This window comes from Pleurodeles waltl, chromosome 12 (genome assembly GCF_031143425.1).
Source record: "Pleurodeles waltl isolate 20211129_DDA chromosome 12, aPleWal1.hap1.20221129, whole genome shotgun sequence".
Taxonomy (NCBI): Eukaryota; Metazoa; Chordata; class Amphibia; order Caudata; family Salamandridae; genus Pleurodeles; species Pleurodeles waltl.
Genome location: NC_090451.1, coordinates 1,568,690 through 1,588,028, shown reverse-complemented (window position 1 = coordinate 1,588,028; position 19,339 = coordinate 1,568,690). Strand labels below are relative to the sequence as shown.

Below are 19,339 nucleotides of genomic sequence, written 5' to 3'. Positions count from 1 at the left end.
ACAACCACGACCCTAATGAATATTTATTACATGAACCTTTTTTGCAAAAGTATTTGGTTCAAGTAAACTTAAAGTGTTGGGATTCAAGCACACGGCTCCAGAGAGACTGGAGCCTAAATCTAGCCAGTTTAGCCTGCTCAGCCACGCTACCTCACATGTACAAGCTCACAACTATAGTAACTTGGCCAAACACTGTGGACACCCGCTGTGGTGACCTCGCTATGCAGGGTAACGCAGCATTCACCGACAGTTGAGCGAGTTACAGGTGAAAAGCAAAGTATAATAACTGTCTGCATATAATATATGTCTTTCCTTATTTATTCTTCTTCCCCATTGTATGTTTGCTCTCTGCTTTAGAAACGCGAGCTGTCATCACTGCAAGGAAACGTATCACACAGCGTTCTACTGTTTACACTCACTGAACTTTCAGCATCACAGTGACCCCTCTCGTCGCCTCTATAGTTAGACTTCAAGACAGCTGGTTTGTTTACCGATACAATTCTTGTCACCTTAGGTTGTGGTTTTTTAAAATAAGAAGGCTCGGTCCCACTGTCTGGCTACCCTTATATATATACGTCACCACTTTACATAGTCTCACCTCTCGCTATGTGGATCGTAGGTGCAGAAGGCAGAGAGTGAGACACTGATTCAGACAAAATACGTTTGTGAGTTGAAAAATACTGGCAGTGGTGGGATTCGAACCCACGCCTCCAAAGAGACTGGAGCCTTAATCCAGCGCCTTAGACCGCTCGGCCACACTACCCTGTGCAAACCTGTTTCTGTAAGCTTTCTGAAGTGAGATGTTCTGTTGTATAGGGGAGTTGGAGAATAAGGGTGTATAGCCTGTGAAGTGATCCTAGGAAAGTCAACGGCAACAGCAGCAGGCACGTGATACATTCAGTAGGTCAGGATTGGCCCCGGGCCATGGGAGGTGTCAGGGAGCGCCAGTCCTGAGAGTCCGTAGGAAGACATCCCTTACATTGGCGTCCCGCACGCTCTGCTTCTCTTTCTTTAAGGATAAGGAATCAAACTATGTCCCTCAACTTACCAACCCTCCGCCTCAGGAAAGATTTTGTGATTCATGAGCAGAACCCAGCTGGCGCTGTTTACAGTAATGCCTAAGCACAGTACTCAACTGAGCGGTGTTTCCAAACTGAGCCGTTGTACTGCCGAAAATACCATGGGATATGTCATTTAACTTTCACATAAAATAGGGTTAACCCAGCCCTACCACATACTAAAAACTAAAGACGGAACAATAAAACAACGAGGATGGGATTCGAACCCACGCGTGCAGAGCACAATGGATTAGCAGTCCATCGCCTTAACCACTCGGCCACCTCGTCTTCAAAACACTATGTTTCAGGAGTACAAAATATGGTAGCCAAAATGTGTTCTATTAGGTGATAGTGGTCTAAACATAATAAAGAGCACATATTTACAGATTGTTATGGTAACTTGTTGTCTTCAGCTTTGCTCTATACGACCTTGTTGTCCATCCCTACTTCAGCTTGAATTTATAAGTTAAATGTAATGTAATCATGAAAATTACACTTTCCAAACGTGTTCTATCCATATGTGATGTACTATCACTCTACCCTCAAATGAGCTAAGATTGCTTTAATTCAGTTGTACGTGGATTTAAAGTGCAATATCATACAAATATTGTACTGGTATGGCGCTTTCGAGTCTCTAGGTGTCAGTTATTGGTGGTGTGCTTACATGTCAACATTAGGCAGCAAATAGTACACAATTAAGGAAAACTGCCTTCCCATTTAATGTGCATTGTTCTGCAAAAAGTTTTAAGTAGGAGAAAGTAAAACTTAGTTTATAAAACCACCTAAACTGGGAGTATTGCCGCTACAGCTATGACACTTCAGTTTAAAAACGTACGTGCATCAACAAGAAATATTTTTGCGCTAAATAAATTGCTGTCCGACTACTCACGTAATGCATAAAACTGAGGCAGTCGTAATTACAATACATTGAAGTAATATTTTGGTAGTTTTTGTTGACGATGACTCTGCAGCACGCAATCAGATTACTTTTTATTAGTGAAGGCGCGTCAGAGCCTTGATAAGTAAACTTACAAGGAGACACGCCTAGGTCGATGAACCTTTTAGGCCAGGTTCGGGGACTTCCCAGTACGAGATGTCTTTTAGCATCGCAAATCAATAGATCAATATCTCAACAACAATCGCAATAACTAATCAGCATGCTAATCAATAACCTTTAATGAGAGTCAATAAAGTGAACACACCATGATCTTTCAGTCATGAATAACCACACCAATTTAGTTAAGTGTTAGGATATTTATTTCCCTACTGGTTACAATCTAAAGTCATTTCTGTTAATCTCATCAGCAATTCATCTCATTAGTAACTCTTCAGATTTGCAATTAGAAACGCAATTAATCAATGCATAGAGAATATTCACTCAGTATTAACACATAATTATTAAGAAGCAACTTAGCAAAGTCTCAGTAGTGCATGGTTCAACAAAGCAAGAACTCAGTCATTTGTCTATTTGCGTCAGATTTTAGTGAACACCTTAAATAACCTCGTATTAGCATCAGCATGTTGGGCTTCATGCAAAACTATTTAGCAAACACAAATTTGGAAAACATCTAACTATGGCCTCTATCAAACAGCAGTTGGTACCTAGAAAGAAAAGGCAAACGGACAATTACAATTTTCATCAGATAGTTACCCATCCAACGGATCAGCAAACAGCGTCAGTCTTCGTTCTCGGGACATCAGTCGTTTGCATCATCAGCAAAGAAAAGACAGGGCAAAGTATCAGTATGGCATAGCTAAGGAACAAGAACTTCCCTCATATAGAGGAGAAGTAAGTATCAGGTAAGGAATAAGTAAAGGGTGGTTTAGAGTAACAGGGCGAACAAACGGCAAAGTCTCAAACGAAATGGCCTAAATGGCTCAGTAGAATGGCAACGAATGGCTTGGAGTGGAATGTCCAATAAATGCCTGATTTCTCCTCGGGTCATGTGGTTAAATCAAAACTGTCTAATTTACTCCTAATTCCTCAATGGATAATCATTGGTGCATCGCCATCTCTGTCCAATAATCTTCACCAGAGTTTTACACAAACCACAGTTCTCATGTCGTTGATTGGCCCATGTTATTGACGTTTTCATCGGTTGGAATGTCAGGTAAGAAAAGTTACATTTTACGCTACAGTCAGTAGTTCCATTGTTTTCTCCTACTCCAGGCAGCCTTGCACCTGTTACAAATTACCCTGTTGCATTCAGCAAGAATGTCTCCTTGAGCAAGTAGGGTCCCATGAGAAAGAATTTACTACAGCTACACACATCTCTAGCTTCTGGGAAAGTACAGTTTCATGTCCTTCAGGAAAATAGCACATTGCACGTTAGAAAAAGACAGTTCAATATGAGACCAGGCAGCTAGGCACAGACCTTCGCTAAACTAAGGCCTACTGCTTAATGAACAAACTCCTAATACATAACTCCAATTTTGATATGTTAATACAAATTAAAAACATTAGTACATAATTAATTCAGCATTAATAACTTTCATTAGTCTTCGTATGCATTGGTAGCCACTCCCCGTGGGCACATTTCAAACGTGTGCATTATTTCTACGTTAACACATTTTTTATGCAGCTTCATTACACAATATATTGTAAGCTTTTCATGTTAATATTAATTTTAAAAGACACACTCCAGCAATCCCTCCTCTGATGACTCTTGTCATCACACAAATCTTCCCTACTAATTTTACATACTAAAATTCCCTCATATCAATCTCTTCCCTTCTTGGTTTCCCCTTTGATCTTGCCCTGAATAATTTTTCCCTTTGTTTTTCTTCCCTCCTCCTATTATTTTTCGCCATCTTCAATTTTATTCTCTTACTAATTTTACATGCCACCCATGATCCAAATAAGCAATCTATAACAATCAATATCCCCTGTATTATTTTAGACAATATCCCATGCCAAATGTTGCTAATCCAATTTCCCACTTAAGCAAATCCTTTCCCAACCTTTTTCCAAACACCTGGTTCTTTCAAATCCTTCAAGTCCGTACTATCCCTAGTCAAGTTAGTAAGCATACTTCTAATCTCATTACTATTATCTGGTATGTAAGCGCAACAATTACACCCATTGAGCAATCTACAAACTCTGCCATTTTTCACTAAAAGAATGTCTAAAGCAAGCCTGTTTTGAAGAGTATTAGCCCCCTCCGCAGCAAGTTCAGTATCCATCAGGAGTATAGCCCCTGATAAGTTTGTCAGCATGTTATCCTCAATAGTAGACAACTTTTGAATCTTTATGGAGTTCATAATAACTCCCACTGAAGAAATTATCGTCCCAAATATGTCTCCTACTACACCAGCAGCAGTCTCTTTCTTATGTCTAGTACGATGTAATTCAGACAATTTTGGTAACCTTTTCAAATCGTGAAGTTGATATATCTTTGGGAAAACTATCCCCAAATAACATGTCCCATACTATCCCTTTGGAAGACGGTAATAAGCATTAAGTCCACATATATAATAAATCCCGGGGATTGCTGGATCCTGTCCATTTAAAATGAACGTCCATTTACTCTGAAACAAAAACACACGCTTACATTCACTCATTCCCACAAACACATTGTCATAGTATGATTTGGTCTTGGATATGCAAAGCTTTCCTACATGTAGTGCGTCTAAAGCTAACTTCCCTTGTTCTCTAATTGCACTATAACCGTCACTACTAGCAAAGGCCCGTTGCTGTAATCCTTTCTCTAGTTTACCCTTCAATGCCCTTCTTCTCTCTTCCGTGTGATCTAAAAAGCTTTTCTCTACAGGTGTAAGCAAACATGTCAAATTATTGTGGTGTGCATAAGATGTACTAATTGTTAATGTCGCCTGAAAGAATCCTTTAACTAACTTTATGCTATAGTACTTAGCTACCCCACTCACATCCTCTATGATAAGCACATTAGAAAACACAAGATCATGATTTGAGTAAAAATATTGAATCTCTTCCTGGTTATAGAATCTTGTTAGTAACAGACTACAACGTATCCCATATGTTAATGACAGTCTATGATAGGTAACCCCCTCTTGTACCGAAACAGGAATCTGTGTACACACAAAACAATCTTTTGCATCCATTGTGTCAACATACTCACTCAGCAAGCGATAGAAAACATCAGTGGATAGTTCCCCTTTCGAGTTAGTTCCCTCATGCAAGTATCTTGTATCCAGCTCAAACCTCTCCCAGGCTGTTAGTGCAGTGGTAGTCTCAGGAATTGTAGCATTGTTAGTCCCACTTTTATTCATTAGTGTCATACTCACAACCACGACCCTAATGAATATTTATTACATGAACCTTTTTTGCAAAAGTATTTGGTTCAAGTAAACTTAAAGTGTTGGTATTCAAGGCCACAGCTCCAGAGAGACTGGAGCCTAAATCTAGCCAGTTTAGCCTGCTCAGCCACGCTACCTCACATCTACAAGCTCACAACTATAGTAACTTGGCCAAACACTGTGGACACCCGCTGTGGTGACCTGGCTATGCAGGGTAACGCAGCATTCACCGACAGTTGAGCGAGTTACAGGTGAAAAGCAAAGTATAATAACTGTCTGCATATAATATATGTCTTTCCTTATTTATTCTTCTTCCCCATTGTATGTTTGCTCTCTGCTTTAGAAACGCGAGCTGTCATCACTGCAAGGAAACGTATCACACAGCGTTCTACTGTTTACACTCACTGAACTTTCAGCATCACAGTGACCCCTCTCGTCGCCTCTATAGTTAGACTTCAAGACAGCTGGTTTGTTTACCGATACAATTCTTGTCACCTTAGGTTGTGGTTTTTTAAAATAAGAAGGCTCGGTCCCACTGTCTGGCTACCCTTATATATATACGTCACCACTTTACATAGTCTCACCTCTCGCTATGTGGATCGTAGGTGCAGAAGGCAGAGAGTGAGACACTGATGCAGACAAAATACGTTTGTGAGTTGAAAAATACTGGCAGGGGTGGGATTCGAACCCACGCCTCCAAAGAGACTGGAGCCTTAATCCAGCGCCTTAGACCACTCGGCCACACTACCCTGTGCAAACCTGTTTCTGTAAGCTTTTTGAAGTGAGATGTTCTGTTGAATAGGGGAGTTGGAGAATAATGGTGTATAGCCTGTGAAGTGATCCTAGGAAAGTCAACGCCAACAGCAGCAGGCACGTGATACATTCAGTAGGTCAGGATTGGCCCCGGGCCATGGGAGGTGTCAGGGAGCGCCAGTCCTGAGAGTCCGTAGGAAGACAACCCTTACATTTGCGTCCCGCACGCGCTGCTTCTCTTTCTTTAAGGATAAGGAATCAAACTATCTACGTCCCTCAACTTACAAACCCTCCGCCTCAGGAAAGATTTTGTGATTCATGAGCAGAACCCGGCTGGCGCTGTTTACAGTAATGCCTAAGCACAGTACTCAACTGAGCGGTGTTTCCAAACTGAGCCGTTATACTGCCGGAAATACCATGGGATATGTCATTTAACTTTCACATAAAATAGGGTTAACCCAGCCCTACCACATACTAAAAACTAAAAACGGAACAATAAACCGACAAGGATGGGATTCAAACCCACACGTGCAGAGCACAATAGATTAGTAGTCCATCACCTTAACCACTCAGCCACCTCGTCTTCAAAACACCATGTTTCAGGAGTACAAAATATGGTAGCCAAAATGTGTTCTATTAGGTGATAGTTGTCTAAACATAATAAAGAGCATATATTTACAGATTGTTATGGTAACTTGTTGTCTTCAGCTTTGCTCTATACGACCTTGTTGTCCATCCCTACTTCAGCTTGAATTTATATGTTAAATGTAATGTAATCATGAAAATACACTTTCCAAACATGTTCTATCCATATGTGATGTACTATCACACTACCCTCAAATGAGCTAAGATTGCTTTAATTCAGTTGTACGTGGATTAAAAGTGCAATATCATACAAATATTGTACTGGTATGGCGCTTTCAAGTCTCTAGGTGTCAGTTATTGGTGGTGTGCTTACATGTCAACATTAGGCAGCAAATAGTACACAATTAAGGAAAACTGCTTTCCCATTTAATGTGCATTGTTTTGCAAAAAGTTTTAAGTAGGAGAAAGTAAAACTTAGTTTATAAAACCACCTAAACTGGGAGTATTGCCGCTACAGCTATGACACTTCAGTTTAAAAACGTACGTGCATCAACAAGAAATATTTTTTGCGCTAAATAAATTGCTGTCCGACTACTCACGTAATGCATAAAACTGAGGCAGTCGTAATTACAATACATTGAAGTAATATTTTGGTAGTTTTTGTTGACGATGACTCCGCAGCAAGCGATCAGATTACTTTTTATTAGTGAAGGCGCGTCAGAGCCTTGATAAGTAAACTTACAAGGAGACACGCCTAGGTCGATGAACCTTTTAGACCAGGTTCGGGGACTTCCCAGTACGAGATGTCTTTTGGCATCACAAATCAATAGATCAATATCTCAACAACAATTGCAATAACTAATCAGCATGCTAATCAATAACCTTTAATGAGAGTAAATAAAGTGAACACACCATGATCTTTCAGTCATGAATAACCACACCAATTTAGTTAAGTGTTAGGATATTTATTTCCCTACTGGTTACAATCTAAAGTCATTTCTGTTAATCTCATCAGCAATTCATCTCATTAGTAACTCTTCAGATTTGCAATTAGAAACGCAATTAATCAATGCATAGAGAATATTCACTCAGTATTAACACATAATTATTAAGAAGCAACTTAGCAAAGTCTCAGTAGTGCATGGTTCAACAAAGCAAGAACTCAGTCATTTGTCTATTTGCGTCAGATTTTAGTGAACACCTTAAATAACCTCGTATTAGCATCAGCATGTTGGGCTTCATGCAAAACTATTTAGCAAACACAAATTTGGAAAACATCAAACTACGGCCTCAATCAAAGAGCAGTTGGTACCTAGAAAGAAAAGGCAAACAGACAATTACAATTTTCATCAGATAGTTACCCATCCAACGGATCAGCAAACAGCGTCAGTCTTCGTCCTCGGGACATCAGTCGTTTGCATCATCAGCAAAGAAAGGACAGGGCAAAGTATCAGTATGGCATAGCTAAGGAACAAGAACTTCCCTCATATAGAGGAGAAGTAAGTATCAGGTAAGGAATAAGTAAAGGGTGGTTTAGAGTAACAGGGCGAACAAACGGCAAAGTCTCAAACGAAATGACCTAAATGGCTCAGTAGAATGGCAAAGAATGGCTTGGAGTGGAATGTCCAATAAATGCCTGATTTCTCCTCGGGTCATGTGGTTAAATCAAAACTGTCTAATTTACTCCTAATTCCCCAATGGATAATCATTGGTGCATCGCCATCTCTGCCCAATAATCTTCACCAGAGTTTTACACAAACCACAGTTCTCATGTCGTTGATTGGCCCATGTTATTGACGTTTTCATCGGTTGGAATGTCAGGTAAGAAAAGTTACATTTTACTCTACAGTCAGTAGTTCCATTGTTTTCTCCTACTCCAGGCAGCCTTGCACCTGTTACAAATTACACTGTTGCATTCAGCAAGAATGTCTCCTTGAGCAAGTAGGGTCCCATGAGAAAGAATTTACTACAGCTACACACATCTCTAGCTTCTGGGAAAGTACAGTTTCATGTCCTTCAGGAAAATAGCACATTGCACGTTAGAAAAAGACAGTTTAATATGAGACCAGGCAGCTAGGCACAGACCTTCGCTAAACTAAGGCCTACTGCTTAATGAGCAAACTCCTAATACATAACTCCAATTTTGATATGTTAATACAAATTAAAAACATTAGTACATAATTTATTCAGCATTAATAACTTTCATTAGTCTTCGTATACATTGGCAGCCACTCCCCGTGGGCACATTTCAAACGTGTGCATTATTTCTACGTTAACACATTTTTTATGCAGCTTCATTACACAATATATTGTAAGCTTTTCATGTTAATATTAATTTTAAAAGACACACTCCAGCAATCCCTCCTCTGATGACTCTTGTCATCACACAAATCTTCCCTACTAATTTTACATACTAAAATTCCCTCATATCAATCTCTTCCCTTCTTGGTTTCCCCTTTGATCTTGCCCTGAATAATTTTTCCCTTTGTTTTTCTTCCCTCCTCCTATTATTTTTCACCATCTTCAATTTTATTCTTTTACTAATTTTACATGCCACCCATGATCCAAATAAGCAATCTATAACAATCAATATCCCCTGTATTATTTTAGACAATATCCCATGCCAAATGTTACTAATCCAATTTCCCACTGAAGCAAATCCTTTCCCAACATTTTTTCCAAACACCTGGTTCTTTCAAATCCTTCAAGTCCGTACTATCCCTAGTCAAGTCAGTAAGCATACTTATAATCTCATTACTATTATCTGGTATGTAAGCGCAACAATTACACCCCCATTGAGCAATCTACAAACTCTGCCATTTTTCACTAAAAGAATGTCTAAAGCAAGCCTGTTTTGAAGAGTCATAGCCCCCTCCGCAGCAAGTTCAGTATCCATCAGGAGTATAGCCCCTGAAAAGTTTGTCAGCATGTTATCCTCAACAGTAGACAACTTTTGAATCTTTATGGAGTTCATAATAACTCCCACTGAAGAAATTATCGTCCCAAATATGTCTCCTACTACACCAGCAGCAGTCTCTTTCTTATGTCTAGTACGATGTAATTCAGACAATTTTGGTAACCTTTTCAAATCGTCAAGTTGATATATCTTTGGGAAAACTATCCCCAAATAACATGTCCCATACTATCCCTTTGGAAGACGGTAATAAGCATTAAGTCCACATATATAATAAATCCCGGGGATTGCTGGATCCTGTCCATTTAACTTGAACGTCCATTTACTCTGAAACAAAAACACACGCTTACATTCACTCATTCCCACAAACACATTGTCATAGTATGATTTGGTCTTGGATATGCAAAGCTTTCCTACATGTAGTGCGTCTAAAGCTAACTTCCCTTGTTCTCTAATTGCACTATAACCGTCACTACTAGCAAAGGCCCGTTGCTGTAATCCTTTCTCTAGTTTACCCTTCAATGCCCTTCTTCTCTCTTCCGTGTGATCTAAAAAGCTTTTCTCTACAGGTGTAAGCAAACATGTCAAATTATTGTGGTGTGCATAAGATGTACTAATTGTTAATGTCGCCTGGAAGAATCCTTTAACTTACTTTATGCTATAGTACTTAGCTACCCCACTCACATCCTCTATGATAGGCACATTAGAAAACACAAGATCATGATTTGAGTAAAAATATTGAATCTCTTCCTGGTTATAGAATCTTGTTAGTAACAGACTACAACGTATCCCATATGTTAATGACAGTCTATGATAGGTAACCCCCTCTTGTACCGAAACAGGAATCTGTGTACACACAAAACAATCTTTTGCATCCATTGTGTCAACATACTCACTCAGCAAGCGATAGAAAACATCAGTGGATAGTTCCCCTTTCGAGTTAGTTCCCTCATGCAAGTATCTTGTATCCAGCTCAAACCTCTCCCAGGCTGTTAGTGCAGTGGTAGTCTCAGGAATTGTAGCATTGTTAGTCCCACTTTTATCCATTAGTGTCATACTCACAACCACGATCCTAATGAATATTTATTACAAGAACCTTTTTTGCAAAAGTATTTGGTTCAAGTAAACTTAAAGTGTTGGGATTCAAGCCCACGGCTCCAGAGAGACTGGAGCCTAAATCTAGCCAGTTTAGCCTGCTCAGCCACGCTACCTCACATCTACAAGCTCACAACTATAGTAACTTGGCCAAACACTGTGGACACCCGCTGTGGTGACCTGGCTATGCAGGGTAACGCAGCATTCACGGACAGTTGAGCGAGTTACAGGTGAAAAGCAAAGTATAATAACTGTCTGCATATAATATATGTCTTTCCTTTTTTATTCTTCTTCCCCATTGTATGTTTGCTCTCTGCTTTAGAAACGCGAGCTGTCATCACTGCAAGGAAACGTATCACACAGCGTTCTACTGTTTACACTCACTGAACTTTCAGCATCACAGTGACCCCTCTCGTCGCCTCTATAGTTAGACTTCAAGACAGCTGGTTTGTTTACCGATACAATTCTTGTCACCTTAGGTTGTGGTTTTTTAAAATAAGAAGGCTCGGTCCCACTGTCTGGCTACCTTTATATATATACGTCACCACTTTACATAGTCTCACCTCTCGCTATGTGGATCGTAGGTGCAGAAGGCAGAGAGTGAGACACTGATGCAGACAAAATACGTTTGTGAGTTGAAAAAATACTGGCAGCGGTGGGATTCGAAACCACGCCTCCAAAGAGACTGGAGCCTTAATCCAGCGCCTTAGACCGCTCGGCAACACTACCCTGTGCAAACCTGTTTCTGTAAGCTTTCTGAAGTGAGATGTTCTGTTGTATAGGGGAGTTGGAGAATAAGGGTGTATAGCCTGTGAAGTGATCCTAGGAAAGTCAACGCCAACAGCAGCATGCACGTGATACATTCAGTAGGTCAGGATTGGCCCCGGGTGTCAGGGAGCGCCAGTCCTGAGAGTCCGTAGGAAGACAACCCTTACATTTGCGTCCCGCACGCGCTGCTTCTCTTTCTTTAAGGATAAGGAATCAAACTATCTACGTCCCTCAACTTACAAACCCTCCGCCTCAGGAAAGATTTTGTGATTCATGAGCAGAACCCGGCTGGCGCTGTTTACAGTAATGCCTAAGCACAGTACTAGACTGAGCGGTGTTTCCAAACTGAGCCGTTATACTGCCGGAAATACCATGGGATATGTCATTTAACTTTCACATAAAATAGGGTTAACCCAGCCCTACCACATACTAAAAACTAAAAACGGAACAATGAAACGACAAGGATGGGATTCAAACCCACACGTGCAGAGCACAATAGATTAGTAGTCCATTGCCTTAACCACTCAGCCACCTCGTCTTCAAAACACCATATTTCAGGAGTACAAAATATGGTAGCCAAAATGTGTTCTATTAGGTGATAGTTGTCTAAACATAATAAAGAGCATATATTTACAGATTGTTATGGTAACTTGTTGTCTTCAGCTTTGCTCTATACGACCTTGTTGTCCATCCCTACTTCAGCTTGAATTTATATGATAAATGTAATGTAATCATGAAAATACACTTTCCAAACATGTTCTATCCATATGTGATGTACTATCACACTACCCTCAAATGAGCTAAGATTGCTTTAATTCAGTTGTACGTGGATTTAAAGTGCAATATCATACAAATATTGTACTGGTATGGCGCTTTCGAGTCTCTAGGTGTCAGTTATTGGTGGTGTGCTTACATGTCAACATTAGGCAGCAAATAGTACACAATTAAGGAAAACTGCTTTCCCATTTAATGTGCATTGTTTTGCAAAAAGTTTTAAGTAGGAGAAAGTAAAACTTAGTTTATAAAACCACCTAAACTGGGAGTATTGCCGCTACAGCTATGACACTTCAGTTTAAAAACGTACGTGCATCAACAAGAAATATTTTTTGCGCTAAATAAATTGCTGTCCGACTACTCACGTAATGCATAAAACTGAGGCAGTCGTAATTACAATACATTGAAGTAATATTTTGGTAGTTTTTGTTGACGATGACTCCGCAGCAAGCGATCAGATTACTTTTTATTAGTGAAGGCGCGTCAGAGCCTTGATAAGTAAACTTACAAGGAGACACGCCTAGGTCGATGAACCTTTTAGACCAGGTTCGGGGACTTCCCAGTACGAGATGTCTTTTGGCATCACAAATCAATAGATCAATATCTCAACAACAATTGCAATAACTAATCAGCATGCTAATCAATAACCTTTAATGAGAGTAAATAAAGTGAACACACCATGATCTTTCAGTCATGAATAACCACACCAATTTAGTTAAGTGTTAGGATATTTATTTCCCTACTGGTTACAATCTAAAGTCATTTCTGTTAATCTCATCAGCAATTCATCTCATTAGTAACTCTTCAGATTTGCAATTAGAAACGCAATTAATCAATGCATAGAGAATATTCACTCAGTATTAACACATAATTATTAAGAAGCAACTTAGCAAAGTCTCAGTAGTGCATGGTTCAACAAAGCAAGAACTCAGTCATTTGTCTATTTGCGTCAGATTTTAGTGAACACCTTAAATAACCTCGTATTAGCATCAGCATGTTGGGCTTCATGCAAAACAATTAAGCAAACACAAATTTGGAAAACATCTAACTATGGCCTCTATCAAAGAGCGTTGGTACCTAGAAAGAAAAGGCAAACAGACAATTACAATTTTCATCAGATAGTTACCCATCCAATGGATCAGCAAACAGCGTCAGTCTTCGTCCTCGGGACATCAGTCGTTTGCCTCATCAGCAAAGAAAGGACAGGGCAAAGTATCAGTATGGCATAGCTAAGGAACAAGAACTTCCCTCATATAGAGGAGAAGTAAGTATCAGGTAAGGAATAAGTAAAGGGTGGTTTAGAGTAACAGGGCGAACAAACGGCAAAGTCTCAAACGAAATGGCCTAAATGGCTCAGTAGAATGGCTAAGAATGGCTTGGAGTGGAATGTCCAATAAATGCCTGATTTCTCCTCGGGTCATGTGGTTAAATCAAAACTGTCTAATTTACTCCTAATTCCTCAATGGATAATCATTGGTGCATCGCCATCTCTGTCCAATAATCTTCACCAGAGTTTTACACAAACCACAGTTCTCATGTCGTTGATTGGCCCATGTTATTGACGTTTTCATCCGCTGGAATGTCAGGTGAGAAAAGTTACATTTTACGCTACAGTCAGTAGTTCCATTGTTTTCTCCTACTCCAGGCAGCCTTGCACCTGTTACAAATTACATTGTTGCATTCAGCAAGAATGTCTCCTTGAGCAAGTAGGGTCCCACGAGAAAGAATTTACTACAGCTACACACATCTCTAGCTTCTGGGAAAGTACAGTTTCATGTCCTTCAGGAAAATAGCACATTGCACGTTAGAAAAAGACAGTTTAATATGAGACCAGGCAGCTAGGCACAGACCTTCGCTAAACTAAGGCCTACTGCTTAATGAACAAACTCCTCATACATAACTCCAATTTTGATATGTTAATACAAATTAAAAACATTAGTACATAATTAATTCAGCATTAATAACTTTCATTAGTCTTCGTATACATTGGTAGCCACTCCCCGTGGGCACATTTCAAACGTGTGCATTATTTCTACGTTAACACATTTTTTATGCAGCTTCATTACACAATATATTGTAAGCTTTTCATGCTAATATTAATTTTAAAAGACACACTCCAGCAATCCCTCCTCTGATGACTCTTGTCATCACACAAATCTTCCCTACTAATTTTACATACTAAAATTCCCTCATATCAATCTCTTCCCTTCTTGGTTTCCCCTTTGATCTTGCCCTGAATAATTTTTCCCTTTGTTTTTCTTCCCTCCCCCTATTATTTTTCGCCATCTTCAATTTTATTCTTTTACTAATTTTACATGCCACCCATGATCCAAAAAAGCAATCTATAACAATCAATATCCCCTGTATTATTTTAGACAATATCCCATTCCAAATGTTACTAATCTAATTTCCCACTGAAGCAAATCCTTTCCCAACCTTTTTCCAAACACCTGGTTCTTTCAAATCCTTCAAGTCCGTACTATCCCTAGTCAAGTTAGTAAGCATACTTCTAATCTCATTACTATTATCTGGTATGTAAGCGCAACAATGACACCCATTGAGCAATCTACAAACTCTGCCATTTTTCGCTAAAAGAATGTCTAAAGCAAGCCTGTTTTGAAGAGTCATAGCCCCCTCCGTAGCAAGTTCAGTATCCATCAGGAGTATAGCCCCTGAAAAGTTTGTCAGCATGTTATCCTCAATAGTAGACAACTTTTGAATCTTTATGGAGTTCATAATAACTCCCACTGAAGAAATTATCGTCCCAAATATGTCTCCTACTACACCAGCAGCAGTCTCTTTCTTATGTCTAGTACAATGTAATTCAGACAATTTTGGTAACCTTTTCAAATCGTCAAGTTGATATATCTTTGGGAAAACTATCCCCAAATAACATGTCCCATACTATCCCTTTGGAAGACGGTAATAAGCATTAAGTCCACATATATAATAAATCCCGGGGATTGCTGGATCCTGTCCATTTAACATGAACGTCCATTTACTCTGAAACAAAAACACACGCTTACATTCACTCATTCCCACAAACACATTGTCATAGTATGATTTGGTCTTGGATATGCAAAGCTTTCCTACATGTAGTGCGTCTAAAGCTAACTTCCCTTGTTCTCTAATTGCACTATAACCGTCACTACTAGCAAAGGCCCGTTGGTGTAATCCTTTCTCTAGTTTACCCTTCAATGCCCTTCTTCTCTCTTCCGTGTGATCTAAAAAGCTTTTCTCTACAGGTGTAAGCAAACATGTCAAATTATTGTGGTGTGCATAAGATGTACTAATTGTTAATGTCGCCTGAAAGAATCCTTTAACTAACTTTATGCTATAGTACTTAGCTACCCCACTCACATCCTCTATGATAGGCACATTAGAAAACACAAGATCATGATTTGAGTAAAAATATTGAATCTCTTCCTGGTTATAGAATCTTGTTCGTAACAGACTACAACGTATCCCATATGTTAATGACAGTCTATGATAGGTAACCCCCTCTTGTACCGAAACAGGAATCTGTGTACACACAAAACAATCTTTTGCATCCATTGTGTCAACATACTCACTCAGCAAGCGATAGAAAACATCAGTGGATAGTTCCCCTTTCGAGTTAGTTCCCTCATGCAAGTATCTTGTATGCAGCTCAAACCTCTCCCAGGCTGTTAGTGCAGTGGTAGAATCAGGAATCGTAGCATTGTTAGTCCCACTTTTATTCATTAGTGTCATACTCACAACCACGACCCTAATGAATATTTATTACATGAACCTTTATTGCAAAAGTATTTGGTTCAAGTAAACTTAAAGTGTTGGGATTCAAGCCCACGGCTCCAGAGAGACTCGAGCCTAAATCTAGCCAGTTTAGCCTGCTCAGCCACGCTACCTCACATCTACAAGCTCACAACTATAGTAACTTGGCCAAACACTGTGGACACCCGCTGTGGTGACCTGGCTATGCAGGGTAACGCAGCATTCACCGACAGTTGAGCGAGTTACAGGTGAAAAGCAAAGTATAATAACTGTCTGCATATAATATATGTCTTTCCTTATTTATTCTTCTTCCCCATTGTATGTTTGCTCTCTGCTTTAGAAATGCGAGCTGTCATCACTGCAAGGAAACGTATCACACAGCGTTCTACTGTTTACACTCACTGAACTTTCAGCATCACAGTGACCCCTCTCGTCACCTCTATAGTTAGACTTCAAGACAGCTGGTTTGTTTACCGATACAATTATTGTCACCTTAGGTTGTGGTTTTTTAAAATAAGAAGGCTCGGTCCCACTGTCTGGCTTCCCTTATATATATACGTCACCACTTTACATAGTCTCACCTCTCGCTATGTGGATCGTAGGTGCAGAAGGCACAGAGTGAGACACTGATGCAGACAAAATATGTTTGTGAGTTGAAAAATACTGGCAGCAGTGGGATTCAAATCCACGCCTCCAAAGAGACTGGAGCCTTAATCCAGCGCCTTAGACCGCTCGGCAACACTACCCTGTGCAAACCTGTTTCTGTAAGCTTTCTGAAGTGAGATTTTCTGTTGTATAGGGGAGTTGGAGAATAAGGGTGTATAGCCTGTGAAGTGATCCTAGGAAAGTCAACTCCAACAGCCGCAGGCACGTGATACATTCAGTAGGTCAGGATTGGCCCCGGGCCATGGGAGGTGTCAGGGAGCGCCAGTCCTGAGAGTCCGTAGGAAGACAACCCTTACATTGGCGTCCCACACGCGCTGCTTCTCTTTCTTTAAGGATAAGGAATCAAACTATCTACGTCCCTCAACTTACCAACCCTTCGCCTCTGGAAAGATTTTGTGATTCATGAGCAGAACCCGGCTGGCGCTGTTTACAGTAATGCCTAAGCACAGTACTCAACTGAGCGGTGTTTCCAAACTGAGCCGTTGTTCTGCCGGAAATACCATGGGATATGTCATTTAACTTTCACATAAAATAGGGTTAACCCAGCCCTACCACATACTAAAAACTAAAGACGGAACAATAAACCGACGAGGATGGGATTCGAACCCACGCGTGCAGAGCACAATGGATTAGCAGTCCATCGCCTTAACCACTCGGCCACCTCATCTTCAAAACACCATGTTTCAGGAGTACAAAATATGGTAGCCAAAATGTGTTCTATTAGGTGATAGTTGTCTAAACATAATAAAGAACATATATTTACAGATTGTTATGGTAACTTGTTGTCTTCAGCTTTGCTCTATACGACCTTGTTGCCCATCCCTACTTCAGCTTGAATTTATATGTTAAATGTAATGTAATCATGAAAATTACATTTTCCAAACGTGTTCTATCCATATGTGATGTACTATCACACTACCCTCAAATGAGCTAAGATTGCTTTAATTCAGTTGTACGTGGATTTAAAGTGCAATATCATACAAATATTGGACTGGTATGGCGCTTTCGAGTCTCTAGGTGTCAGTTATTGGTGGTGTGCTTACATGTCAACATTAGGCAGCAAATAGTACACAATTAAGGAAAACTGCCTTCCCATTTAATGTGCATTGTTCTGCAAAACAGTTTTAAGTAGGAGAAAGTAAAACTTAGTTTATAAAACCACCTAAACTGGGAGTATTGCCGCTACAGCTATGACACTTCAGTTTAAAAACGTACGTGCATCAACAAGAAATATTTTTGCGCTAAATAAATTGCTGTCCGACTACTCACGTAAAGCATAAAACTGAGGCAGTCGTAATTACAATACATTGAAGTAATATTTTGGTAGTTTTTGTTGACGATGACTCCGCAGCAAGCGATCAGATTACTTTTTATTAGTGAAGGCGCGTCAGAGCCTTGATAAGTAAACTTACAAGGAGACACGCCTAGGTCGATGAACCTTTTAGACCAGGTTCGGGGACTTCCCAGTACGAGATGTCTTTTGGCATCACAAATCAATAGATCAATATCTCAACAACAATCGCAATAACTAATCAGCATGCTAATCAATAACCTTTAATGAGAGTCAATAAAGTGAACATCCCATGATCTTTCAGTCATGAATAACCACACCAATTTAGTTAAGTGTTAGGATATTTATTTCCCTACTGGTTACAATCTAAAGTCATTTCTGTTAATCTCATCAGCAATTCATCTCATTAGTAACTCTTCAGATTTGCAATTAGAAACGCAATTAATCAATGCATAGAGAATATTCACTCAGTATTAACACATAATTATTAAGAAGCAACTTAGCAAAGTCTCAGTAGTGCATGGTTCAACAAAGCAAGAACTCAATCATTTGTCTATTTGCGTCAGATTTTAGTGAACACCTTAAATAACCTCGTATTAGAATCAGCATGTTGGGCTTCATGCAAAACAATTTAGCAAACACAAATTTGGAAAACATCTAACTATGGCCTCTATCAAAGAGCAGTTGGTACCTAGAAAGAAAAGGCAAACAAACAATTACAATTTTCATCAGATAGTTACCCATCCAACGGATCAGCAAACAGCGTCAGTCTTCGTCCTCGGGACATCAGTCGTTTGCATCATCAGCAAAGAAAGGACAGGGCAAAGTATCAGTATGGCATAGCTAAGGAACAAGAACTTCCCTCATATAGAGGAGAAGTAAGTATCAGGTAAGGAATAAGTAAAGGGTGGTTTAGAGTAACAGGGCGAACAAACGGTAAAGTCTCAAACGAAATGGCCTAAATGGCTCAGTAGAATGGCAAAGAATGGCTTGGAGTGGAATGTCCAATAAATGCCTGATTTCTCCTCGGGTCATGTGGTTAAATCAAAACTGTCTAATTTACTCCTAATTCCTCAATGGATAATCATTGGTGCATCGCCATCTCTGTCCAATAATCTTCACCAGAGTTTTACACAAACCGCAGTTCTCATGTCGTTGATTGGCCCATGTTATTGACGTTTTCATTGGTTGGAATGTCAGGCAAGAAAAGTTACATTTTACGCTACAGTCAGTAGTTCCATTGTTTTCTCCTACTCCAGGCAGCCTTGCACCTGTTACAAATTACACTGTTGCATTCAGCAAGAATGTCTCCTTGAGCAAGTAGGGTCCCATGAGAAAGAATTTACTACAGTTACACACATCTCTAGCTTCTGGGAAAGTACAGTTTCATGTCCTTCAGGAAAATAG

At 39.8% G+C, this 19,339-nt stretch overlaps 6 non-coding genes across 6 annotated transcripts; all 6 read right to left on the bottom strand.

Moving 5' to 3' along the window:
- Positions 1-681: 681 nt before the first annotated feature.
- On the bottom strand, positions 682-763 carry TRNAL-AAG (transfer RNA leucine (anticodon AAG)). Its single transcript has one exon. It is a non-coding gene; the product is annotated as a tRNA-Leu (tRNA).
- Positions 764-1,264: 501 nt separating this feature from the next.
- TRNAS-GCU (transfer RNA serine (anticodon GCU)) lies at positions 1,265-1,346 on the bottom strand. Its single transcript has one exon. It is a non-coding gene; the product is annotated as a tRNA-Ser (tRNA).
- Positions 1,347-6,000: 4,654 nt separating this feature from the next.
- Positions 6,001-6,082, bottom strand: TRNAL-AAG (transfer RNA leucine (anticodon AAG)). The gene has a single exon. It is a non-coding gene; the product is annotated as a tRNA-Leu (tRNA).
- A 505-nt stretch (positions 6,083-6,587) lies between these two features.
- Positions 6,588-6,669, bottom strand: TRNAS-ACU (transfer RNA serine (anticodon ACU)). The gene has a single exon. It is a non-coding gene; the product is annotated as a tRNA-Ser (tRNA).
- A 5,235-nt stretch (positions 6,670-11,904) lies between these two features.
- TRNAS-ACU (transfer RNA serine (anticodon ACU)) lies at positions 11,905-11,986 on the bottom strand. The gene has a single exon. It is a non-coding gene; the product is annotated as a tRNA-Ser (tRNA).
- Positions 11,987-17,226: 5,240 nt separating this feature from the next.
- TRNAS-GCU (transfer RNA serine (anticodon GCU)) lies at positions 17,227-17,308 on the bottom strand. The gene has a single exon. It is a non-coding gene; the product is annotated as a tRNA-Ser (tRNA).
- Between the last annotated feature and the right edge of the window lie 2,031 nt (positions 17,309-19,339).